General features: G+C 39.0%; 1 long non-coding RNA gene across 2 annotated transcripts in view; it reads left to right on the forward strand.

The window, feature by feature from the left end:
• Positions 1 to 27,370, forward strand: part of LOC129144902 (uncharacterized) — a 216,036-nt gene that overhangs the window by 141,218 nt on the left and 47,448 nt on the right. The window lies entirely within an intron of this gene.

Raw genomic sequence — 27,370 nt, forward strand, 5'->3', positions numbered from 1 at the left:
AACAAAATTCCATTTCTTGTCATATAATACAAGAGAACTATATCTCTTCCTTTAGATGTTTAGCCAGAAGTGCTCAAGTTCAGTGGTTTGGAGGATTATAATTTTGCATACTTTTTTTTTTTTAGATGCATGTTTACTAGAGTTTCTCTAATATAATTTCTTTGCACAATAAATCTAGTTAATGAGTTGAACCCAATTAAGCTAATTGAGGATAAAAGCCATAGCAAATGTCATCCTCATTCTTTTACATTGAAGGGCTCCCTTTGCTATTTCAAATTTCCTTCTGAAAAGTGCAGGCTCTGTTCCCTATTATCTGCAGCTTGTTAGTGGCATCAGTGGAATGAAAGGTTTGGCAAAGTCTTTACAAGATCAAATTACTTCAAACTCATTTTAATCAGCTATCCAGCCAGCTCTCTCTTTAAAATGCTAATGTGCTTGGAGAAAACATGAAAACCTTTATTATCAATGTAGCAAAAACTTCAGGGTGCTATGGCTTTATACAACACTCAGCATTGGGTAAGGTTACTTCTTACAAGATTTTAAAGACGTTTCAATGAAACATTTTCTTTTGAATTTATTGGATATCATGTCTACCAGGTGAATTCTAATAACAGGATGTATTTTGATCAGATCTGAGATTTTTAGCAAAGGAGTTAGTGCAGACTTTTTGTTCCTACAGAAACTAAGTAATATGTTATTAACATATTGCTAAAATGTCACCCCATTAATGTTTGATTTCTAGATGAGGATGTGTGCATTGTTTTAAAAGAAAAGTCCTGTCTCTCTCCCTCTAACACCTTCCAGAAGTACAGTTGTTAAAGTATTTACTGAGACTAACATTTTCTCTAAGGTTGCTAAGTGACATAAATCCATCCCAGAGGCTCTCCCATCCTCCTCCAGGGACTGCTTAGTTCAAATCTTACCTTGTTAGCAAGTGAGAAGATGTAGTCTGAAAGCAAGAAAGTTTTCTGTAGAAAAAACAAAGGGGAAAAAGCACTTGATTCATTAACCCAAAACAAGACAAAATAAATCCCATTTGGGGCATTGCTATTATAAACGGAAGGCAATAAAAGTCATGGATGTAAAAACGTGCCTTGTCAAAGGAGCAACACCAGCTAGCAGCTCAGCCGACAGACACCAGACACGGGGCGGTGTGGCCAGTGTCCCTCTTGAAAGGCAGGTCCCGTTCCCACTTACCTTGGAGCTTTTTAAAGCAGGACGAGTCAGCTTCATTCCAAGGGCTCTTTTATATGGATAGCTATGGAAACAATGCAGCTGCCTCTTTCTTAAGTCAAAAGGAATTGTTTGGCAAAAAAAGCCTTGGCAATCTCGCATCCTCACATAATTCTCATTCATATTAAGAACGGTTGGATATAATTAGAAATATTTTTCTATTGACTATGTGAATAAATCTCCTATGGATAATTTGAGAAGATGATCTGAAAGGAAGGTCCAGGCTAGTGGATAAAGCAGTGGCTGGGCAGCCAGAATACGTGGCTTCTCTCAAATTCTTTCTGGCCTTGCTGGGCATGCCATTCAGGCTTGCCTGCCATCACTTTTCATATTTACAACATTCCAGGATAGAAATAAAATACAAACACTTATTTTAATATTCACCTGCTGATCCTTTCCATCCCAGTAAAATTATGTGCCTTCAAGATTTAAAGAGAAAGACCTCTCCTTGGTCCAATATTCTTGTAGTTTCAGGCATATCCTTACTCTTTTTACTTTTGTCCAAGCTGTTTCTTGACACCATTTCCTGCCTGCCTACTCCTTTGACTTGCTGCAGTGATAAAGGCTAAATATTTTCTAACAGTAAAAAGTGCTTTTGGAGAATATTTACCAACATTTTTCCTGTCTGCATGCTGAAAAAAAATGAAGTATTAGTGTAGCAGTCAGATAAAGTAGAAATGATTTGGCTACATCTATACAGGGCCTGGTGAGTCATTTCTTTAGATTTCTCTATCTGATACAAGTATAATAAATATATATGGCATTGAGAAAAATATGAAATATTGATAAAACTTCCAAATAGCATCTTTTTTTTAAACTTTTAGGGAGAAATTTCAACTAGCTTCTTTGAACAGTCTTGTACATCTCTGAATTTATAATTGAAATAATGACATACGTTTCTTGATCAAAAAAATTTAAATGATGGTATACAGAATTTGCATTCTTGATGGTTACAATGGTGGTGAAATTTGGCATTGCAATGGTGGTGCCAAAGAAGACCATCAAATAGTAAAATAGTAAAATCATTTTCTTTTAACAAATTTTCTTATTTCTATATATTTTATACCATTGTTCATTTTTAAACAATGTTTGCTTCCCCCCACACCCTTCACGTGTAGTCCCCATAGAATTTCCTCCACCAATTCACACGTGCACCATCACTATTATTAACCAGCATGTCTCCGGTTTATAATTGTCTGTTTTGAATTTCTATTTCAGATTTCTAAAAATCTACTCACACTTCTTTTTCCCTCATTGACAAATATAATGTTGAAATCTCTAGGACAATGAATACATTTTTAATTCTCTTGCACTCGTTTTCATATCAAATAGTTCAAAATATAAGGGATCTCTAATCTTCACAAAAGTCTACATGTTGAAGGTGTCACCGAGTTACTAGGTTGGTGACCACTAATGGGCACATTGGCCATAAATACACAGACATGCCTGATATAGTCAAGATCCAAGATTTAGAGCCACTACTCAGAGCTGCCTCTTCCATGACAAATTGCTGGCACACCTACTCCAGGGACTGCACTTGGGTGGCATATGCTGTTCCAGGCATCCTGAAACACCAACCTTCCCAGCAATTTTCAGGATCTCTCCCGTACAACTAATGGCAACATGCTCTCAGCTGGCTGCGAGGTGAACACCCACTTTAGTTCCACTCAACTCAGGGCAGATGCCACCGCTGTGCTTGCCTCTTTGGGGGATTGCGGTGAGTACAGGCCACCTTCTGAGGAAGCCCAGGATAGGTTTCTCACACTAGAGACTACCTCAGCCACTCAAGGCTGACGGGCTCAACATTCGTAGCATATCAGTCAACTTTTGGGAAACACTGAAAAGGCAGCTCTGCTTTAAGATAAGCTGTGGTTCTATGTCCCGACATGGAGCAGCCATCGTTAGTGCCCAAACCAACATGTTAATATTCTCTTATTCCAGTCTAGCTGCCCGTTGCCTTTTTCCTTATGCTTAATTAAATATGTTGTTTATGAAACATCCTTCCATTTTAAATCCTCTTCTATAATTTGTGTTGCCTCCTTTTGTATACTCCCTTGGTAGGTGCCATCTTTACAAGTACATGCTCTCTACTACATTATTTTTTGAGAGTAGGGCAGGAAATGCAAAGCCCCTTTCCCAGTGGTTGAGAGATACATCTGCTGTTCCCTATGCATTTGTTTTGCACAGTTTTCTTGATTTCACCAATATTTTGACCACTCTTCTAGTGAGTCAGGTGCTTTCCACTTCGTATTGCTTACTTATTGGGATATCTGTTAACACTAATTAGCCCAAGGAGATCAGAGGGAAGCAGCCACAGACCCTCTCTTTAGGAGGTCCTAATCTGAGATGCCAAGAGAGCAGTAATGGAGTGGTTCGGGTAATAACCAGTTTAAAAAGGTAGAGTACGGTTCCTCGCAGGAATGAAACCATATTTTATGCATCTATTTTATCCTCAGCTATTCCTGCAATGGGAGGAACTCATAGAAAAAGTGTCTCCAGATTCTAGTTTATAAATTCCATGTGCTCCAGGTTTTGTCATTCTAATCATTCTTGTCCCTGACCACTGCAATTGCAACCTGGACTTGACTTTTGACTGCATACCAGCTGGGTATCACTAGAAATTTACAAAAATTTCCCCAAATTTTCCTCAATCTGTAAAGTGGACAATGAACTGTACTCATAAGGGGATTTGAGGGATAAATAAGATAAAGAACGCTTACAAGTTTAGGACAGTCCGACAGATATCAACAACTGTATTCACTATGGATCCCATCTTTTGTAAGACCTTATTCTGAATTCTCTGTGGCCTTAAAGTAGTTTCCTTTGATTCTTATGACAATGCATGCTCGTTTCATTGATCGTTTCAATCACCCCGTGAACATTTACAGAGCATTACTATATGCCAGCCACTTAAGTAAGCCCCCCATTGCCACCAAGTAATACCCTCCTTTCTTTTGAATTGTTTGTATGCCTTATATACATTAATATCCAACTCAGATCTTACCCAGACAATTTTTGCAGTTATTCTACCTGATATAGGAAGGGTAATTTGACCTGGAAATCAACAACCTCGTTTAAGTTGTGACATTAAGATAGGTGTGAAGAAATGAGAACCAGTCTAGGGAGTTAGTGGTAGAAAGGTAATGGTACTCAAGAAATTGGTTAGCTGGTGATCTCTGGGGAGAAGAACTGAATATTCAGTAACAGGGTGAAGAGAAGACTGACATTTCATACGATATCATTTGTACCTTCAGAGTTAGGACTGTGTTTATTTCTTACTTGTTTAAAAATATAAGTGATGATTTTCCGAAAATGGATTCCTCTAAAAAAGGAAAGAAAAGGACAGAAGGAATTGAAGGAAGTATGACCACAGAATTAAAGATATGAGAGGTTAAGCTCTAGAGAAATCAGGATCCAAAATATAAATTTCCCTGTGTCTACTTCTCTTTTCTATACTAGATTCCAGGGCCATCAACTTGAAAATTAGGGGTGTGAGGATGCTGTTTTCTAGGAATGTGTTGGTTTTCTAGCCCAAATGTGGTATCTTGGCACCTGTAACTCACACTTATAAAGTCCCAATGGTAGAAATCTATACTTCTTAATGTACAGTTGTAGAATTTTCTGAGAATTTGCCTTATAAAGAAAAAACAAAATGGCCCTCCCTGGTGGTGCAAGGGGTTAAGAGGCAAACTATGGAGCTATCCACAGCCACTGAAGCACGAGTTCAATCCCCGGCCAGGGAGCTACCCACATGGTGCAGCAGACCTCTCCTGTCTTGCCCGCTGCTCCCCGCAACAGTGTATTTCAATCTGCCTGTTCTGCTCCCCATTGTCTCTGGTGAATCCTTTCATCCCCCACACCTCTGGCCTACACCCCAGTTCTTATATGCATAAATAAATAAATCTTTAAAAAATGGATAGCAAGAAGCCTATTGGAATGTTCATAAGGGAGATGGTATAGGTCAGTCAGTTTTGTTTTGTCCTATAATAAAGGTTCTCTTCAGTAGTTGCAGATTGGCGCTTCAAATGATACACTGTTCAGTCCTAATATGAAATCTCTGTAGGAGAGGGAAAGTTTGTATGTGTAAATACTTATGGGTACAGTTGTTCAGGAAGTTGCTGGAAGTGTACTATACTAAAATACAAAGCATACAAAGGCTAGATAATGTAAAAAAAAAAAAAAAAAAAGCTTGTTTAAGCACTTAGAGAGGAAGATGGACCATGCTTGGTGCTCACCACCTGGCAGTCCCATCAGCACAAACCACGTCATCTGTATGGAGACAAGGCAGTTTGGTGACCCTCAATGGAGAAACTTGGGAAAAGCAAAACAAACCTCCTTAAGACTAAATCAATGTTTGTTCTCCTGATTACAAAAACAATGAATACTACAAATTAGTGGATACTCTAGAATTTGTAAAAAGAAAAACAAAAGAATAAATGTCAAGAGAGGGCCTCCTCAGTGGCACAGGGGTTAAAAACACAGTGCTATCAAGCTATTGCCAGCCACTGCAGCATGAGTTTGATCCCCGGCCAGAGAGCTGACCTACATGGCACAGCAGACCTCTCCTGTCTCACCCTCTGCTCCCCTCAGCAGTGTATTTCAGTAGATCCACCTGTCCTGCTCCCCACTCTGTCTCTGGTGAATCCTCTTGCCCCTTCACACACACCTCTGGCCAACACCCCAGTTCTTGTATGCATAAATAAATAAATCTTAAAAAAAATGTCAAGACAAATAGCTTCTTAATGGTCAATGTTGAGAAAATTGCATTTACTTTAGCGTATCTCAACATTCACTTAACAGCTTGCATCAGGGTAAGCTGTTATGTAATTAAGACTACAACTGGGGTGGGCCTCCCTGGTGGCACAAGGGGCTGAGACACAACCTGTAGAGCTATCCACAGCCACTGCAGCATGATTTTGATCCGGCCAGGGAGCTACCCACGTGGCGCAGCAGACCTCTCCTGACTCACCCATTACTCCCATCAGCAGTGCATTTCAGTCAGTCTGCCTGTTCTGTTCCCCACTCTGTCTCTGGTGAATCCTCTCACCGCCCCCACACCTCTGTCTATGGTGAATCCTCTCACCCCCCACTACTTGTGCCCTGGTTCTTGTATGCATGGATGAATTTAAAAAAAAAAAAAAAAAGCTACAATTGGTATGTAGATGGTCTTCATATCCTCCAGCTTATCAAATACTAGGTATCAATACATGCCAGTGACTAAGGAATAAACATTTGATGGGCATTATTTCACTTTTTCTTTCAAAAACTCCCAGGGTATGGATAGGGCTGATAAACTCTCCTCATTTTATATCTGAAGAAACCATGATTTGGAAGGGTGTGGTGACTTGCCTGAAGCTGAAATAAAGATTTCCTGCTCCACTTCTCCTTTGCTATGGATGCCTAAAATATGCGAATCTGCTGTTCATCCTAGAACTGCTCTAATTCCTTTAGATTGACTATTTGTATGTTTACTACTTGTAAACTGCCAGCTATAACCAAGCTTCTTACAATTTGTGGATACGGGAAGATGACACACCAGTATCAGTATACTAACAGCTATTCTGGAATGCAGAAAAGTTTAAGCGTAGCCCCAGAAGAGATGGAATAGAACAGTCTCTCCCGCCAGTTCTTTGCTACCCCCAAGTCTGTCACCTCAAATTAGTGCACTCAATGTGACTGTACATACAAATTTCTTTAATAAAGAATGCATCTGGATGAAGGATCAGGAAAGGCTTCACATAAGTGACTCCTGAGTCAGCCCATGAAGGACAGGTTACTATTTGACAGGTGGAGGAGGTCCAGGAAGAAAGAAGTTCCAGGTGCAAGAATAAATCAGAAAGAACAATGCTGGGTTGAAGGAGAGTTGGAAGTCTGTTTGAGGAAGGAGGGACTGTCTTCTCAGACTGCCATCAAATATGTGTGAGAGAGAAGTCTGGAGATACCGGTTAAGAACAGATGAGTCAGAAAACGTTTCTGTGACTACCGCATTAAGAGTGAAATGTCCTGGTCCCTTATTTAAGTTTTCTAAACTCCTGCTATGAGTGAGACCATCCGGTATTTTTCTTGTCCTGTCCCTAAACTTCAAATGAGGCTGACAAGAGCACCTGTTGCAGTCCCCTGACCGCTGAGCTACTCCACTTATAACCAGTTTCCTTATTTTTCACTCAGTTACTTCCGCGCTGTGACTAGTTTTCCATCCCCGTAATCCACACTGGTAGAATCCTCTCCTGCCCCTGTCTTCTCTTTTCCTGATCACACTGTCAGAGATTTAACCCCTTACCTTCTCCCTTGACCACAGTCCTTCACCCCACAGATGCTTCTTTAAAATGAAAACAGCTGTGATGCCTTCCCACTGCTAAGCCATGTAACCAAGCCCCCTCACCACATGTGACAGAAAAGGGCCTGCAATGTTAAGCATAAGAGTTTAATTTGAATAAAATCAATATTTAGCCCCCCAAAGGGGGCTATTAACCAGAACAACACTGCCATGAACTTAGAATGCAGTGCCATTGAGCACTAAATGGTGTAAAATAAAATCTCATACATGATTGAAAATAAAATCTCACCTGTCATTTAAAATAAAATTACCCTGGATAATTACCCTGGGTAATTTTTACTTGATTTGATTGTGATGACAATTTTAATTTTTAAAAATTGAATACTTTTAGAAAAAGTAACCCAATCTAGTTTTCTCTATCCCAGTTGCAAGAATAAAAAGTCAATCAAAACAATTTTTATTCTATCCTGCCAAGATCATTCCTTCTTAAAAGAAAAATCCCAAGAAAGAAAAAACAGTGTGATCTGGGGGTGGGATGGGGTTTGCATAAAAGAGAGAAGATTTTTACTCTTTCTGTGAGCAGGACATTCAAAGGAGACCCAAGTGTGAATCAGCTTCCTCAAAACTGCTTCTTTTCCTTTGTGTTTTGGCTTGTCCCAAACAACCGGTCCTGTAGACAGGCGTTGATGAAAGCAAGGCTGCCCTCCAAGGCAGAGGAGTATTTTTAGGTCTTGAGGAAGAAGGATATTTTATTTGAAGGAAAGGGTGACAATGTCATCCAAAACACAAGTCCCGTACAGAAGCTGTGATTTGGCGTGACAGGAGCAGCATACTGCTAAAGGAACACAGCCAAAAGCCGAGTTTCAAGAAACCAAACACTACAGAGACCCAGTTGTTCCTGTGGTCTATCTGAAAAACTTGATCACAGAGCTTGGAACGAATTTCCTCCTTCTTTGTCCCAAACTATCAGTGAACACGGGATTTACTGTTTTCATTAACTCTTGGAGACTCAAGCCTCATGTTCTATATATCTTCCCCTTGGAGCAATAAAAGCAAAAATAACCCTTGAAACTCCCCAAATATATCATAGCTTTCTGGGAAGATGTTAGCTGTCAATCTTAAATAGTCTTCAAAGTTGAAATTGTGGGAAGAAATGGTTGAAGATCTATCGTGTGTGTACATATGTATACTAGGTACATTGTTTACACACACCTAGCACACAGTACGTACTTGATAGGGGTGCCCTGCTCACTTAGGAGAAAGGAAGGAATGACAGAGCTACCTGTCTTTCTTGGATTCTGCAGACTTATCATGGGGGAAACAAAGTGTTAAGACCTAGGTCTAGTAAGACCACTGAGGTCTTACTAGAACAAATGAGTCAAAGTTGGCATTCAGGAAAATCCATAATTTAAGTGATAAAAGGAATTTAACTAGAAACTGCCTTCAGTTGAATCTTGTGATGTCGAAGGAGCTACAGAAGATCTAAACAACCAACATAGTGACCAGCAGATGCTAGTCCAGTAATTTGCAAGCCTGGGGGCACTTCTGAATTATCTGTAGATGCTTGAGTCCTATGCCCTAAGGCAATGGTTGTCCCGGAGGACGAGTAGCATCACTATCATCTGGAAATTGCTAAAAAACAAAATGTAGAGCGATATTCTAAACCTGATGAATCAGAAACTTTGGCTCATCCAATAGTAGTCTGGGTTGTGGGAGAATTTTGAAAAACAAGCCATGAGATCAGACTTTTATAAGTCAAATGTCCTCATTCGTTAAGTTAAATTTCGCATTATATTTTTCTATCAATACAACTTGCCATGTTGAGCTCTCCAGAATTTTCTGATCTTCTTGACTACACTGAGGATGAGTTCTTCTGTTCTGTTCTTCCACCCTACAGAACAAAGCAGAGAAATCTTTCTGCTTCAAATATAGGTAGAATAAACTAAAGCTAGAAAGTACTATAATTTCCAGAAGACCTTGATACATTTTCAAAAATATGGTTGGATGGGAAGGGGGCCAGTGGTTTAGGCACAGGATTATGGGCACTTCTATGGTGGGGGTGGGGTAGTGACATACATCTGAGGGGGTGTCAACATATTTCCCTAAATCATTTACAGTATTGTAAACCAATGTTACCTCAATTTAAAAAATTATATATATATATATATATATATATATATATATATATATATATATATGATTGTCACAGAGCATGCTCTACTCATTAAATAACATTTGTTTACCCCACTCTATGCAAACATTGTTTCATTGTTTGAGACAAATCGGAGGATACTGAAAAATATCCCTTACTATCCAAGCTCTCACAACTCAAATCCCTCCCTCTTTAGTGTTCAACAGAGCCCTTACTTGGTGTTTTCCTTTTTATGTATCCATTCACTTGTCCTTGTCACTATAATGTGAGGCCTCAGGATCTCATCTTCCAGCCGTTACGATGTGTCCAGGAGCATGGCAGGTACACAGTAGATATTTCTAGAATGAAGTGCAGGTGAAGAAAATACAAAGTTAAATATGTCAGCACTTTTCAAGTGTTAAGAGTCCACATCGAGGTCTTTATATCCATGTTGTCAGATGAAGAACAATGCTCTGGATTCACATGAACCTGTGAGTTCAAGTCTGGGTTCTGAAATGCACACCTCTATGGCCTTGACCAAGTTGCCTAAACTTTGACAGTTTCACTGTAATATTATGATGACGAAAGGACATACCGTAAATATGGCACTTAATGCACAGTGGTGGTTCTGATAGAACAGAGCATTTTAAGCTTCACCTTCTTTTACAGAACCTTTCTTATTTAAACAGAACTTTTTTAAGTCTCATCTCTAGCTAAAAATTATATCTGAAGACAGAAACTACTGATCTCATGTGGCAGTTTTATTGTCCCAAGTGAAGTTTAAGTTTGTTCTAAATCTCTTTGTTAAGATGAACAAGGGGATTTCCTAAAATATTAAAAAATATGTTTTACCAGTTCTAAAGACCATTGACTCATAACTTTGAAACTAAGAATGTTTTTATACAGAACTAGATGCATTACATTAATTTTTTATTGTTTGTAGGAAGCTATGTTAGGTCACTTAAAGTGGGAAATTATGTCATGAGGGGATAATTTTACTCAATGACCTTATGATAATTAACTCACCGTGACTTCCAAATATAGCCTCAATATGCTCAAGCAATATTAAAGGACTTTAAGATCACAAGCGCAGCTAAAGGAATTCTCTCATTGAAGTAACTTGTTTTATAAATAAAATTAAAGTGGCTGAGAATAACTTTAAAACATAAGGCAGAACTTGATTTACCTTGAGAATATTATTGTTTATTCTGTTGAAGTAATTTTGAATTCTGTTATTGAGACATCAGTAATTTTAACAAAAGGTGTTTTATGTGCATGCATAAATACATGTGTTATATAGTCACTAAACAAGTATTTTTTTAGTCATGTTTTTCAGATGGTTTCTTTCCATTGCTGAGATGAAATGGACATGAAACTATAAAATACATTTAAAAAAAAAACGGTGATATGCACCTTGACATTGACCTTAAAAATTCTTTGGGGATTCAGGCTCAATGGCAAAGGAAACACAAGAAAAAGTAAATAAATCGGATTATATCAAACTAAAAAGCTTCTGCACAATGAAAGAAGTCAACACCAAAACAGAAAGATAATCTATCAAATGGAAGAAGATATTTGCTAATCATATATCTGACAAGGGATTAATATACATAAAGTTATATAAAGTACAGATACAACTCAATAATAAAAACGGGTAACCCAGTTAAGAAATGAGCAGAGGAACTGATTAAACATTTTTCAAAAAAGATATATAGATTGTCAACAGGCACATGAAAAGCTATTCACCATCAGTTATTATTAGGGAAATGCAAATCAAAACCATAACAAAGCATAACCTGACACCTGTGATAATGGCTGTTATCAAAAAGACAAGAATCTACAAATGTTGGTGAGGAAGTGGAGAAACAGCAACAGTTGTGCACTGTTGGTGGGAATGAAAACTGGTAGTGTCACTGGAAAACAATATTTAGATTCTGCAAGAATTAATAATAGAAATGTCACATGATCTAGCTATTCCACTTATGGGTATTTATCCAAAGACACTAATTTAAAAAGATACCTGCCTGCTTAGTTGATTGCAGCATTACTCATCATAGCCAAGAACCTAAGTGCCCACTGATGGATGAATGGATCAAAAAGATGTATATATATATATATATACACACAATTGGATATTATGGACCTAGAGGGTCTTATGCTAAGTGAAATAAGTCAGAAGGAGAAAGACAAATATTGGAAGATTTCACTCATGGAATATGAAGAAACAAAGCAAGTAAACACAAAACAAAACAAAAACAAACAAATAGAATGTCACTGTTCTATTACCAGGGAGAAAGAGGGCCAGGAGTGCCTAAAATGGGTGAAGGGTGTCCATTGTATGGTGGTGAATGGACACTGTATTTTTGGTGGATCATAATATAGTGTATACAAATGCCAAATTATAATGCTGTGTACTTGAAACTTACATAATGTTACAAACTAATGTTGATGCAGTAAAAATTAAGAGAGAGAGATGGAGTTTTCTAAAGAAGCTCCAAAATTTCCTCTGGTGTGTTCTGTGGGGTATGCCTCCTGGTGGTACACATGCCTTGTCTGTGTCCAGGCACCCATCTGGAATGGCCATGAGACCCTGTGTGAGAATTATTGTCAGACTATGAAATTCTCCAAACTTCTAATTTCCAATTTGTCAAGTCATGTCGGTAACACAAGTTCTGCTTTAAGGATCAAATACAAAGTTGTGTACAAAGGGTTTTGTAAATGGCAAAACACTCTGTGTAACTGTCTATATGTGTAGGGGTGTGTGTGTGTGTGTAAACTACTACATATGTGTCAGTTATTCGTAGTGGTATTCATTAGTGGTTTGTAAGTCCCACAGGAAGTGGTTTCAAGGTATTTCAGTGGATTTGGCTATTTGTTCTGCAGTCTGTAAGCCTTAGTTATAACATTTAATATGACTGGCCATCATATTTCAGAGCACAAGCTAGAACATTCTTTCAACAGTTTAACACCGCCTTAGTTTCCCTTTATCTTGCTTTTCGATTCTTTTTAAAATCTTTCTCTTTTTTTTTTTTTTAGATTTATTTATTTATTTATACAAGCACTGGGTACAGTCAGAAGCACGGGAGGGTGAGAAAATTCACCAGAGCCAGAGGTGGGAACAGAAAAGACAGACTGATGAAATGCACTGCTGAGGGGAGCAGCGGGTGCGGCAGGAGAGGTCTGTGCGCCATGTGGGACAGTCGCCGGGGGCCGGGAATCGAACTGGCGCTGCAGAGGCTGCCGACAGCTTTGCAGCCCAGCGTTCGACTGTTCGACCGCTGCGCTGCCACCGGGGAGGCCCGCTTTTGAATTCTTATGCAAAGCATTAGAAAATGCAAATCAGTAAACATTAACTCTGAACATTAGCTAGAAGAACCTTCTAATTCCTCGACAACTACTTCTTATTGGGGAACTGGGACCTTGGATGGCAAAGGGACAGGTTTGGCCTGAACAAAAAGCCCTGGAGCCAAGAGGGATCTGGCAGTCACCTCGCAGAGTGTCCTCTGTCTTGTGACAGGCTCTCTCAGACTTGATGAGCCTTTCTCCGGACTCCCTCAGCTCCCTTCAGACCTCTTTGCTTGCGTTGACTACATGATGATGAAATTATATTTTAACAATAAATAATGCATTGCTATAGACAGTGATAAAGTTGTTGAGAGTAAAAAGTGAATATTTGCTTTCCCCTCTTTGCCTTCTATCCCGTTATTATCAGTGTGGAACATGGTCTTCCAGATCAATATGTCTTCATTTCTAATATAAAGAATGTATATTCTGTATATTTTGCTTTACATTTTTAAAATATTTTCATATCAGAACATTTATTGAGAAACCTCTTTCATACGTGAGTATATATTAAATTTCTGATGGACATTTCCTCCCTCTATCCATTAGTTCCCAATGTGCAGTCCATCTTATTCCTGCTAGTCTAAAATATTAACTTTATTATAAGCTAAGTTTGTATATGTAACTGCTTCTGACTCTTCCATTGATTTATCTGCCTTTATATAGATCTGTTTGTGTATACCAACCCAACTTTGCAGTTATGATCATCTTATAGGATAAATCTGGCAGGGAGGTCTTCAAATGGTGTTCTTTTCCAAAAGTTTTCATTTCCCTTGTACATTTTCTCTTTTGACTGTCTTTTAATAGTACATTGTTAACTTCCATTTAAAAATTACATTGGAAACTTATAAAAAGAATAACATATAGGAAAATGGGCTTTGGGGAGATATACAGTTCTATGAGTTTAAACACATACAGGTTTATGCAGGCACAATACAATCAACAGACAGAATAGTTTCGTCACCCCCCAAACTCTCTGCTACAACCTTTGTTGTCACATCTTTCCCCACCCTAACCACTGACAATCAGTGTCTATTCTCTGTCATCATAGTTTGGTCTTTTTGAGAAAGTAATATAGTGGAATCATAACAGCATGTGCCTTCTAAGACTGTTCTCTCAATCAGAATAAAGTCTTTGAAATTCAGGCTAGTTCTTGAGTTGTTCTTTCTTTTTTTTTTCCCCCCCCCCCAAAGATTTACTTATGCATACAAGAGCTGGGGTGTAGGCTAGAGTTGCAGGGGGTGAGAGGATTCACCAGAGACAGAGTGGAGAGCAGAACAGGCGGATTGACTAAAATACACTGCTGAGGGGAGCAACGGGTGAGCAGGAGAGGTCTGCTGTGCCATGTAGGTCCCCTCCCTGGCCGGGGATTGAATTTGTGCTGCAGTAGCTATGATTACTTTATAGTAGGAGGCCCCTGTTCTTTCTTATTGTTAACTAGTATTCCACTGGTTGGATATACTGCAACTTATCTATTCTCCCTTGCTGAAGGACATTTAGGTTGCTTGCAGTTTTTGACCTTTTAAATAAAACTATCAAGTATTCATGTACAGGATTTTGTGTGAACATAGTTTCTTGGGATTTATGGAGAGTGTGTTTAACTTTATAAGAAACAGCAAACTGTTATCCAATATGGCAGTACTGTTCTACATTCCCACCTGCCATAGATGAGAGCACCAGTTCCTCCACATCCTTGTCAGCACTTGATATTGTCAGTACTTTTATGTTAGACATTCTGATCCATGTGTAGTGGTATCCCATCATGGATTTATTTTTAATATTGCATGTCTTTTAGTAAATGTTATATCTATCCTAGTGTTTCCCATAGAATTCTAACTGAAGTTTCTTCATATTACATGGTCATGGTTTTAGTTTGCATTTCCCTAATGGTTACCAATGTTGAATGTGTTTTGTTATTGTTGAACACCTTCCCATGTGCTTATTCGCCATCTTTATGTTCTTTTTGGTGAAGTGTCTATTCATATCTTTTGCCCACTTTTAAGATAGGTAATATGTTTCCTTACTATTGAGTATTGAGAATCTGTTATGTATTCCAGATATGATTCTTTTGTTGAACAGAACAACTTCATGGGAATGTGAACTGGCCCTGCACTCAAAAGGACCACATGCTTTGTTTAATGTTCTGCTGTCACAATCTTAAGATTCTGTGTGTGTGTGTGTGTGTGTGTGTAGAAGATGCAGAATTTTATTCACATTTAATTTCAACATAAAGGCCTACTTCTTAAGAAAAAAGCAGTCAGAGGAGGAGGGGGAAAACAAACTCAGATACTTAGCAAGAATGTTGTGAGTTGGGAGCATGTTCATAAAGGTGCAATAGGGGGAAATAAGAGCAGGGAGAGAGGGCAAGGTAAGGAGCATGGTGCTAAGCATGAAAACCCAGCCTGTTGGGCTGTCAGAAAAGTTTTCTGGAGAGGACCAGGCAGAGACAGGGAAAGGAGAATTTTTTCTCACAAGGCAGATCCAAGAGATTAAAATTTTGAACTTTGGGGGAGAGAGTTCCTACTTACCAGATTATTACAAAGGACAAATCAGGAGTAGCCAAATGGGGAAGTTGCATAGGACAAAGTATGGGGGCATGGAATGCAGTGTCAGGGTATCATTTAATAAAGTTAAGACTTAGGCACTGCATTTTACGCAACTGAACTGTGCTGGGAGACACAAAATAGATAAGAAAAGGGAGAGCCCATAGGGTTGCCATGGGAACCTGACCATGGGTCCACAAGACCAATAGGGAGCTATCAAGAATTCCCAGAAACAGACCACCTGTGGGGAAGGCCCCAGGAAACCTGAAGTTCCAGCAGATAAAAACTGGCAGAGACCCATTCCCCAGTCATGAAAAGCCCACCAAAACAGTTTTTAAAAGAGAGCCCCAAATCCTTCTCACGCAGATCTCTCCCGGCTTGCCCCTTGTTCCCTGGCAGGGTATTTCAACAAATCCACCTTTGTTCTCCACTGTCTCTGGTGAATTCTTTTATCCCGCACCTCTGGCCTCACCCCATTACTTCTTCCCACTACACAGAGCTTCCATGCCCTTTCTGGAAGCACCAACCTCCCAGCACCTCAGTGTGTTTACCAATCTGGAAGCTCCTTGAAATCCTTGTATATAAGGATTATTCTCATATAATATTTATTATATATTATGTAATCAATGTTATTGATATATATTATTCTTATCTCTTATTATATAAAATATGTATTTTATATGTGTTTTATATCTATACAAAGATAATATGTATCTTTAAACATATTTCCAGTCTGTGCTGATGCCCATTAGTGTGGAGATGGTCCTGTTTGTTGGATCTATGCTTGGCAAATAATTTCCCCAGTGCATTGCTTATCATTCTCTTAATAGTATCTTTCCCAGAGCAAAAATTTTAGACGTCGATGAAGTCCAGTTTATCTATTATTTTTATTAGGTGAATTGTGCTTTTTGGTGTCACATCCAAGAATTCTTTGATCACAAAGGTTTTCTCTTCTGCTATCTTCTAAATTTTACTTTACTAGATAGTTTTACATTAATATATATGATCTACTCTGACTTGATTGTTGTATAATATGTGAGATTTAGAATTTATACTGGAGCTTTTGCAATACATTGAATTTATAGATTCATTTAGGAAGAACTGACATCTTTACATCCAGGAACAGGATAATGTGTTTTTCCCCTTAGTCGAGTCGTCTTTCATGTCCTATAAAGACTTGTAGTTTTATACCTTTACATCTCACACAATTTTAGAAATTTATTCCTCACTATTTTATAGTTTTGCTGTTACTTGAATGAAATTGTTTCCCATTATATTTACTAATTCACTGCTGTTGATGAATACAGTTGCAAAGAAAGCTGTACAATGACAACAGGGTCTGGCTGTTTGCTTTAAGCAGAGCCTCAAAGGGATCCACTCTTCCCCTCACTTCCTGTCTTCCCCATTTGTAAACTAGAGATGAAAGTGGGAAGAGGTGTTGATCCTGCAAGTTCCACAGATGCCAGCTCCAAGGGTAGAGAATTGGCCCTGGTTGCTTGAAGGTGCCTAGTCGCCTTTGTTCTCAGCTGTGGATTATAAGAATTAACTGCATCAGACAAACAATAAACAGTTTATCAATTCATATTTATTTAGTTGTAACAGACTACGTAAGTGCCATGTGGTAAGTGAGATTTGCTGCTGTGCTGCTGCGGCTGCTTCTTCATCATTATTATTATTATTGAGGTAACAGTGGTTTATAATATTGCACATGATTTGGGAGTAGAAATTCACACTCTTCAGATGAATGTTACACTACCATGCCCACTACCAAAACACCTACAACCCTCCACCATAGTCCATCTAGCCCCCTCTACCCTTTTGCTTTTTAAAATGTGTTTTATTTTTCTTACATAGCAAGAAAACTGAGGTAGGCCACTGCTGGAGGCTTAATAACTTAATAAAGCAATTGGGATCCCAACTCTTTAAAAGGAGAAAACTTTTAAAAAGGGCATTTAGTTTTTTTAATGCTTGGGATTTCAGAATCTTGAATCTGTTCCTGAATAGGGACTAGTTTTCTTCACAAAATCAGCAGTGATGGGTTCATAAAAATGGCAATAATGCTCCTCTCCCCTCCTTCTTAACCTCAGAAACTTCAGTTCAGTTATCAGTGTCTGCTAGTTTATTATTTTGCTTTATCAGTTCATCTACTGTGTTTCCTTAATTACTCGTATAGGTCAAAGGTCAAATATTTGTATTTATCTTTCTGGCTTACTTCTCTTTGGATAACCCCCTTGAGTTCCTTCCATTTTGTTGTAAATATTAGCATTTCATCTTTCCTTATAGTTGAATAGTATTTCATTGTGTGGATTCACCACAGCTTCTTGATCCAATCCTCTATCAGTGGACACTTATGTTGTTACTTCCATAACTTAGCTATTGTAAATAATGCCACATAGTTACTGAATTTTTAAGTTTGGTGTCCTTCACTTCTTGATTCATCTTTGATACCTAAATGCACAGCTTGAAAGCCCAGCAACTACTTCTGTGTCTCAGCAAATAAAGTACAACATTCCAGAAGCTGCAAGATGTGATTTAATTGCAGTCTAGTACTGGCTCAGAGGTGACTCATAGCAGCCCCCTCAGCAGTCTGCAGGAAGCTGGGATGTAGGTGCACATTAATGATTTGAAGAAAATATAAAGTTTTATAATCATTTTAGAAATTATTCTATTATGAAATAATGCACTGTCATAGGAACAAAAATTGAACCTTATCTGGGGGATGGATTGGACTCAAGAAGTTTTCCTCTTGGGCCTCCTTGGTGGCACAAGGGGTTAAGATGCAAACTACGAAACTATCTGCACCCACTGCAGCACAAGGTTGATCCCCGGCCAGGAACAACCACATGGCACAGCAGACCTCTCTCTTGACTCGCTGCAATTCCCCTCAGCAGTGTATTTCAGTCAATCCACTTGTTCTGCTCCCCACTCTGTCTCTGGTGAATCCTCTCACCCCCTACCTCTGACCTGTACCCAGTTCTTGTATTTATACATCAATCTTTTTTTAAAAAAAAGTTTTCCTCTTTGTCCAAATCACATTTGCAGAAGTTACAAAGCAGTTTTGTCATATTCTCTCTGTGCACCTCAACCATATATATGCATCTCTGGGAACTTTCAGAAGATTTTTTTAATGTCTGATTATGTCAGCTTATACCGTTGACAATTCTTTCCCCAATATTATCACAATTTTTGGTAAATTGGGTTAAGCACTTGGAAAAGATTGTGTGACAGTTGCTGAAGGACCAGGCCATTTTATAGAAAGTTCTTTTCTGGGGGGTAATTGAATTTGAATAATCCCCATGTCTTCTTTGGCAGCAAATCATTCAAGAAAATGAGTTGGCCTTTAAAGGAAATTTCACAGTAATTTTCTTCTGGCTTATCTTTGTCAATCAAGACAAAATCAAGAGCTACGGAGACACTGACTCACCTTTGAAACCTCAAGTTTATGTTTAAAGTAGAGACAGAATAGGAATCTGAAGTTTCATATTAGTCTGCGGCATGTGTGTTGACTAAAATTGATCAATAAAATAAGCAGGGGGTGGGGCAGATATGGGAGATAAAATAGATCAAGAAAAATGGCTGAATTTTGGTCTTCGGGAACTAGTCCCTTGTCTGAGTTCCAAGAATGAGAGTGAGACAATACATATACAAATACAAGCTAATTCTTTGCTTTTTTTTTTTTAACTTTTATTTATTTATGCATACAAGAGCTGGGGCACAGGCCAGAGGTTGGGGGGTGGGGGGTGAGAGAATCCAGCAGAGACAGAGTGGGGAGCAGAACAGGCAGATTGACGGAAGCACACTGCTGAGGGGGGCAGTGGGCGAGGCAGGAGAGGTCGGCTGTGCCATGTGAGTTGCTCCCTGGCCAGAGATCGAACTTGTGCTGCAGTGGCTGCGGATTGCTTCATAGGTTGCATCTTAACCCCTTGTGCCACCAGGGAGGCCCTAATTCTTTGCTTTTAGTTTAAATTTTTCATGATTTAATAGTCCTTTTATATGTCAAGAAAATGATTCTGTCCCTCATCTTCTGTTAAAAACAGTAGGACAATGACTTCTTCCTAATAGTTAATCTGATGATACAAATTCTTAAATGTGTGGAACCCACATTTAGACCTTGTATTAAATATCAGACATTCAAAGATACTATGATTCATTAAGTATTTCCCTTCGGAAAATATTGTTTAAAAGTTCAGGCAGCTCTAATTAGGTGAGTGCAATGATCATGGGATAAATGTTAGAGCAGAACAAAAAATGTTTTTAAAGGGGGAGGGCAATTGAGAAGAACTAATGACAGACTAATGTATGAAAATTGAGTGACTGTGCCAATGGCAAAGTAACTTAAAAGGACATATTTCAAATCAGTCAGTGATAAATAATAGAGAGAGTCAGGGCCCGATTATAAATATTCACTGAGATATTTTCTTTCAATAGACAGTCCCTGTAGAAGAAGAATGATCTAAAAGCTTATAAAAGTAAAGAGAAACCTGCTGAATTCACTAAGACAGTAACTGCCCAGGGAAACTCTGATTTTTTCTTTGACCTCGGTTCAGTAGGTCATAGAGGCCACTGAAGGTCTTTGAGGAAAGAAAGGAAAATGGGAAAGCAAATCTAGAAATGGAGCGCAGACTGGGATGAAGAGTAGAAGTTGGGGCCTCCCCAGTGGCACAGTGGTTGAGCGCTGGGTTGCGAAGCTGCCCGCAGCCTCTGCAGTGCCCGTTGGATCCCCAGCCACCGGGCGAGGGTCCCACATGGCGCGCAGACCTCTCCTGCTGCCCACGGCTCCCCTCAGCAGTGTACTTGGTCAGTCTGCCTGTTCTACTCTCTGCTCTGGCTCTGGTGAATCCTCTCACCCTCCTGTGCTTCTGACTGTGCCCAGTGCTTGTATAAATAAATAAATAAATCTAAAAAAAAAAAAAAAAGTTAGAAAAAAAAGAGTAGAAGTTGGAGATTAGAAGTGAATGAGATTCCTGATTGATTGTATGGGCAGGGCTGAGGAGATGAGATGAATTTAAAACAGTGTGAGAGCTCCCTAAGAGGAATTATAGACAGGCTACATGGCATCCAAGAGCATCCCAACCCACCTGCAGCAAAATACAATCTACCTCAACTTAAGCATGTTTTGAAATGGTCCCTTATGCGTATATTTGATTGTTCACTTGTTCTCTAGCTATCCTTTTAGAATGACAGCATTCTCTAAACTATGTGATTTATTTTATGTCTCTCTGAGTGCTTATTGTATGCTCACCACAGTACTGAGAGCTTTATATACATCATTTTGTTTAATCTTTACAGCATACAGTACTGTTATCATCTAAGTTTTGCAAGAAGAACCCAAGAGCCAAAGAGACGGAGTAACTTCCTCACAGTCACGCGCTCACTGTGTGTGGCTTCAGAGCCTGTCCCCGCAACTGTTGTGCTGTCTGTGCACTCTCTCCAGGGGATGCCTAAGACACCATTCCCAGGAGGCCTTCCATTCCACCCCCCAGCTCCTAATGTGGCTCGCCTACCCTAGGTTTTGGGACTTTTCTTCCCAAACTCCTTCACCTTCAAATCTTTGCACAAAAAAAGGTCTGCTGCTTTCCCTTGGCAAACTCCCCTCTGTCCCACCAGAAGAGTCCCCCATGCCATACATCTTTTTTCCCCCACACATTGTCACAAATGTGAGTTCCATGAACTTGAATAGCACCCAGAGCTCCAGGCAAATAGAAAACAATAGAAAGCAACCAACAAGTACAAGGGGAGAAATCATTCAAAGGTCAGTTGAGTCTAATGGGTTTTTTTTTTTTTTTTAATAGGGGGGTAGATGTGCTTGTTTGAAGCAGAAGAGGAACTAGTGGTGAAATGGGGTCTAGAGGTCCAGAGATGTCCTGGAGGAGGTGGGAATGAGAAGTGATTTAGACAGAGAGAGTGGGTGTGTGACTTTGTAAATAGGTTATGGCAACTGGCTCTGACATCCCTGAACTTGAACTGCCTGGTAGATGGACAGGCACAGCTGGTTGCCACTGAGTGGAGTCTCTTGGACTTCGCAGTGGTCACAGACCAGTTTTTTTCCTTCAAGGTCAAGCCACAGCCCAGCCCCCAACTTGCCTGAGAGCAAAGCTCATTGTTTAATCATTATTAAAAGACCATTGTTCAAAGGGTCCAAACTTTCGAGAGATAAGTAAGTTCTGAGGATCTAATGCACAGCATGGTGATTATAGTTAATAATATTATATTATATACTTGAAAGCCGCTAAGAGTAGATCTTACATATTTTCACCACATGCACAAAAAGATAACTGTGTGACAGGAGGAAGGTCTTAGTTAATGCTGTGGTGGCAATCATTTTACAATATATATGCATCAAGTCAGGATTTTATACCTTACACTTACTTACACAGTGTCATATGCCAGTCACAGTTCAATAAAGCTGGGGGGAAAGGATATGATTGTTGGCCATGCTCAGACCTGCCCCCACCCCAATAAAAATGCACTTCCAGGCCAAAAATACTGAGTCCTGGAACTTACCCTGTCTTGGTTGCAAGCAGCAACTTTTACAGTAATTTAACCAGATAGACAGTTAGCCAATCGTATCCATGATTATGCCCGAGATTCCTATAACATTACATGAAGAGGGCATGTTTATTTCTTAAATTTCTTTGTTGAAGTGTAATATGAATGCAAAAAAGGAAACATGTCATAAGATTACAGTTCGGTGAATTTTTATCAAATGGATACACCAGGTGGTTAGCATCCAGGTCAAAAACAGATTTTCACCAGCAGCCCCACAGCCTCTTCTACAAGCTAATCTGATCAATCCAGTTTAGGCCCCAGGCTACCAAAATAAAATACGCAATCTGCCTCTGAATTAATATGATGGCAAATTTAGAATAAACTGTTAACTTGGTAATGTGAGCAATACCAGTACTGGAAAATTCTTGATTTCAGAATGATTTTGCTCCAAAAAAACAAATTTAAGCAAAAAATATGAATTGCTCATATTAGTAATTTTCATCTTTGGATACTTCAGCAGAATCTGTCAAATGAACCACTTAAATAGTGAGAAGTAGAGGATGCGTGTGTTTATTAAGTAGCAATGAATGATCAGAGAAACAAAATATAGATACAACAAAATATTAAATAGCAAATATATGTGCCTTATTAATTTGATTTAAGATTCTACTTTATGAACATACACTGTGAGTGATGTATCTGATACCAGCTCTTAAAGGTGTTTAACATTGTAAAGCTGACTTATTAGAGAATGTGATTTCATTTTAGCCCATCTTATACTAGTAATAATGTCAGTAAGTTCTAACCAGTGGTGTGTAGTTTTATATTTTTACAGAGCATTGATGCATTCATTTTCATTACTGTCATTCCTTTTTATTTGTATGTTTATGCAGATCTGATTATCTATTATCTACTTATCATCTTCATTCAACCCAACCAATATGCAGATATGCTTATTTAAATGGAGGGTGTGGCCTGTGAGTATGGAATGGTACCTGTGTTTTAAAACATCAGTAGATAGCTACAGTGTTACAGACTTTACCCCACCCATAGGGTAGATACCTTAAAACAGGAAAGAGCAGAATCGGGAAGATGAAAGGCCAAGGGAGTTATTTATGAAACCAGGGGACTAGATGGCCAGGCTAAGGCAGAGGGGACACTCCTCCAGTGTCCCTGGCTCCCATAACCTTTCCTTGCCTCTCCTGGAACTGAGGCCTGGGACAGTGGATGTCACTGGCTTGCCTGCCTCCAGGTGATTCAGCACTTTCCTGCTCCCTCTCCTCCAACCATGCACTGGCTCCTGGGGCCAGGCCATGTATCTGCACATGTACATTTGCTCATTAGTGCACACCCCCCTAACTGAGTCCTAGTTATCGGAAAAATGACAAACACTGACATTTGTCTGAATATAAACAGTAGCCAGAGAAGTCTGGTGAATGTCAACTATTTTTTTCTAAATTGTCGTAAGAACATTTAAATTGAGATCTACCCTCTTAGCAAAATTTTCAGCATATAATAGTCTTGTTACATAGAGACAGATTGTTATACAGCAGATCTAGAACTTGCGCATCTTGCATAACTGAAAAGTTACATCCGTTGAATAACAGCTCCCCATTTCTCCCTCCCCCAACACCTGACAGCCAGTATTTTGCTCCCTCGTCTATGAGTCTGACCCTTTTAGATTCCCACTCTAAGTGGAATCAGGCAGTATTTTTCCTTTGGTGAATGGCTTGTTTCTCTTAGCATCATGTCCTCCTCCAGCTTTAATCCATGTTGTTGCATATGGCAGGATTTGCTTCTTTGAAAACTGTCAAAGATAGTTTAAATCTAGCTTTTTCTTTTTTCCTTCCCAGTGTGTTTTAAAGTCAACATTTTAGGTCTGTTACTTCTTGCCTTGATTTAAACTTCCATTCAAGGTAATTGGAATGTAGTTGATGGTCCTTGATACTTAGCCACTCTCTCTCAAAATGGGCTATTAGAAATGCAGTATTTCAAAGAGGGAAGCTTTGCCCACAGAAAGGATGGGACTGTAGCAGCAGTCTGTGAAATAGAACCAGTGGTTGAAAGTTCAGAATTGTAAATTACTGACTTGTAGAGGTCAAGAAGTTACAAATGTGCTTCTGTCAATGGAAAAGTTTAAGGGTGACTGGTGATTGGAGACCAAGTAAAATGCAGAGGGAGGAGTTAAGGCTGGGGAAGGTAGGAGGAGGAGGCTGTGGGAGAAGACCAGTGCAGATGCTAGAAGTGAGGATACTGGTGGTGGGGGTGTAGGGCTTGGAGAGTGCAAGGGGGAGGAGCAGGCAGGCAGGGAGAAACTAGAAAGAGTAAAGGGAGATGCGAGGTAGTCCTGGAATCTGAGAGAAGAGGGCCTTTTGATACTACACCATGTAGGGATGGACAGGAGCTGAGGCCAAAAAGGGGAAAGAGGCCAGTGAGATTAGTTTCCAGGAAACCCACCAGTTTTCTACTTACTTGTGTAGTGATGGCCTTGAAATAGCTCTCATGGAAAGCTAGTATGTCTAGAAAGGAAATTGGATACAGAGAATCTGTCAGTTACTGAGCTTCGGGGAAGGCAAGAGCTTGATTTCCTGACTTGTGATTAAACATTTAGTCTCTTCAGAAAAATTTGGGACTCTATCTCATCCACTTGTCTAAGTCAGAGAATTGAAGGCATGGTACTGCTCCAAAGCAAAGTGAGTCCATTTTTTTTTATCACCTTAAAGGGATATTTTCATTTGCCAAATCATCCAGAAGTAGTACATAAGAATATTGGTAATATGCATTTTGCTAACAACTAGTGACAATTATATTGGACAATCATCTTAATAGAAATAAAAATGTCTTGTGCAGAGATTTTTTTTCTGTATTATTTAATTCATCAAAATACAAGGGTCTTAGACAAATACTTAAAGTATTCCATCTGAGTATTCCCAATGTTTATCTTCCTGAAAGGATAACATAGGTTCCTCTGAAGGAGAAGTACTTTAGCCTAAGAAATGAAATGTATTATCTGCTAATAATGAAAGAAAAATATCTTTATTTTTTCTGGGGCTTTACAGTGCCCAGGCACGTTCTGAACACAAAAGTGCTAAGTAGAGCCTTTGGGAGGCTCAGCATCAACCTGGTGAAAGATGATTTGTGTTGAAAGACAAACCACCTGCATCTGGAACTTGTAAATTTGAGCTGGGACATATTTGACACATAGCGACCTTGAGTAAACAGGACGGCTGCTCCCCCCAAAATAGGGTCATTGCTGAGGGGGTTGGATTTGATGCTCCTTTTGATCTGGTACTACTTGAGTCCTCTGTGGTCCATTCTCCTGCCTTTTACTTATGCCTTGGGTGAGGGAGGGAGAGTATAAACTGAGGCAACATCTTTAACAGGGCATTGGGAATATATATCAACACTTAAAATGCACAGATCCTTTAACCAAGCAGTTCTATTTCTAGAAATTTAACTTGTACACATAGGTGCACAGGTATACAGTATGTATGTGTGTATATATGTAAATATATGTAATATATATACACATATACATATATGTATGCCTACATGCACATTTATATATGTGCATATATGTACACATGCATATGTGCATGTGTGAATATATGTATGTATGTATGCATATACACCTGTACACATTTATGTACACATATATACACACACAAAGATTCATTTTAACAATATTTGCAATTGTTTCAAAAAAGCATAAAGAATTTATATACCCATCAGCCGAAGACTGAATGAATACACCATCGATAGCCATTCAATGAATACTAATCAATATTGAGAAGTACAAGATAACTCTGTTCTTATTTCCATGAGAACATATTTTTGTCTTTTTTTTCCCTCCAGCATTTGAAACATATGTAATACCTGCATCATAATAGGTGTTAGTATTTTTTAAGTAGGTGAAGGAATGATAAATGAGTTTTAAAGATGAGTTTAAAGATGTCTATTGTAAATGCCCAAAGAACACTCTGTATAAATCCCCAGGTATTACATAATTGAATTCTTGATCTTCTCCAGTTGCAGTTATAGGAGGAATGAATATTTTATACCACTCTGTCCTTGAAGAGTAGATGGTTTTGTTTAGTAGTGATAAGGCTTAATCCTAATCCCAATGATGTCCCCTGGGGCTGAAGAGGTGAGGGCAAGGAAGAGCAATTGAAGAATTAGCACCCACACTGTTCATGGGCATGGCACCCCACACATGACGCTTGTGGCGCAGGAGGCTTCACTGCCTCTGAAAATGGACAGCACAGGAATTGCCAGCTCTTGCTTTGAAAGCATTTTCCTTGATTCCTTGTTAATTTTAACACAAACTCCGCAAACTCACTCCTTAATTGAGATAAAATATTTCAAAAGTGTATGTTTGCAATGAGCATGATGGATTATAGGAATTATACTTTTTCATATCAGGGCATTGAAGATCGATAGTGAGTGAAAAGAGAGTAACTTAAAAATGTTCTTTTTTGGAACTCAGGGCGTAAGAGATTTAAGCATCCTAACATTAAACTAATTGTCACCTGCATTTTGATAGACTGGAAAGCGTGGTTTCATTCCCCTTTGTTATTTTTATTTCCTTGCCTTGTTTTAATTTTTATTATCCATTCTGTACATTTCAATAAGCCACCTGAGGATGTATTCTAAAAGGAATCTGAAATTTATAGTCTCGCACTCCCAGTTTTTTGGAGAAGAAATCATAAAACCTAATAAATATAGCCACACCTGTTGATGGAAGGTACACATTACAGAAAATAAAACTGCTGTTCTTTTTCCTTTGCATGTTCATTTGAGTATTTAAGGATTTGTTTCAAAAGAACTGCTGGAAATATGGAAACTTGACATCATCATAAAACTTGCTGAGATGTTGGGTGCTGGATTAACAAGTACACTCCCTCAGCACCCTGGTGCGTAGATAAGCCAAGTCTTGGCAGTCTGGTTCAGTTGCTGAGATGTGTGTGATTGCTACGTCTGTCTTAGAAGCTTAGGGGAGTCCACCTCTGATTGACAGTTATAGGGCTTTGAGGACCACAGTATTGACACTCCACGGCCTTCTTTTAAGAGATGGATTAAAGGAGATTAGCCCCTTCATCTCTTACCACTAGCTAGATTCTGCTTCCATCTCTGTACCTCCTGAGTAGCCCAACAGAAGGATATGAAGAAATGTATTAGAAATTTTGACTTCTTGTAATTCTATGGTAGCAGTTCCCTTGTTTTTTTAAAAAAAACCTTTTTATGGTTTCCAAATATAACACCTTTTTTTTTTTCTAGATTTCACTTTTTAAAAAGGCTTTAGATTTACAGAAAAACCAAAAGGGTAAGACAGAGAGTTCCTGTATACGCTGGTCC

This window comes from Talpa occidentalis, unplaced genomic scaffold (genome assembly GCF_014898055.3).
Source record: "Talpa occidentalis isolate TD23 unplaced genomic scaffold, MPIMG_talOcc4v2.1 talOcc4.7, whole genome shotgun sequence".
Lineage (NCBI taxonomy): Eukaryota > Metazoa > Chordata > Mammalia > Eulipotyphla > Talpidae > Talpa > Talpa occidentalis.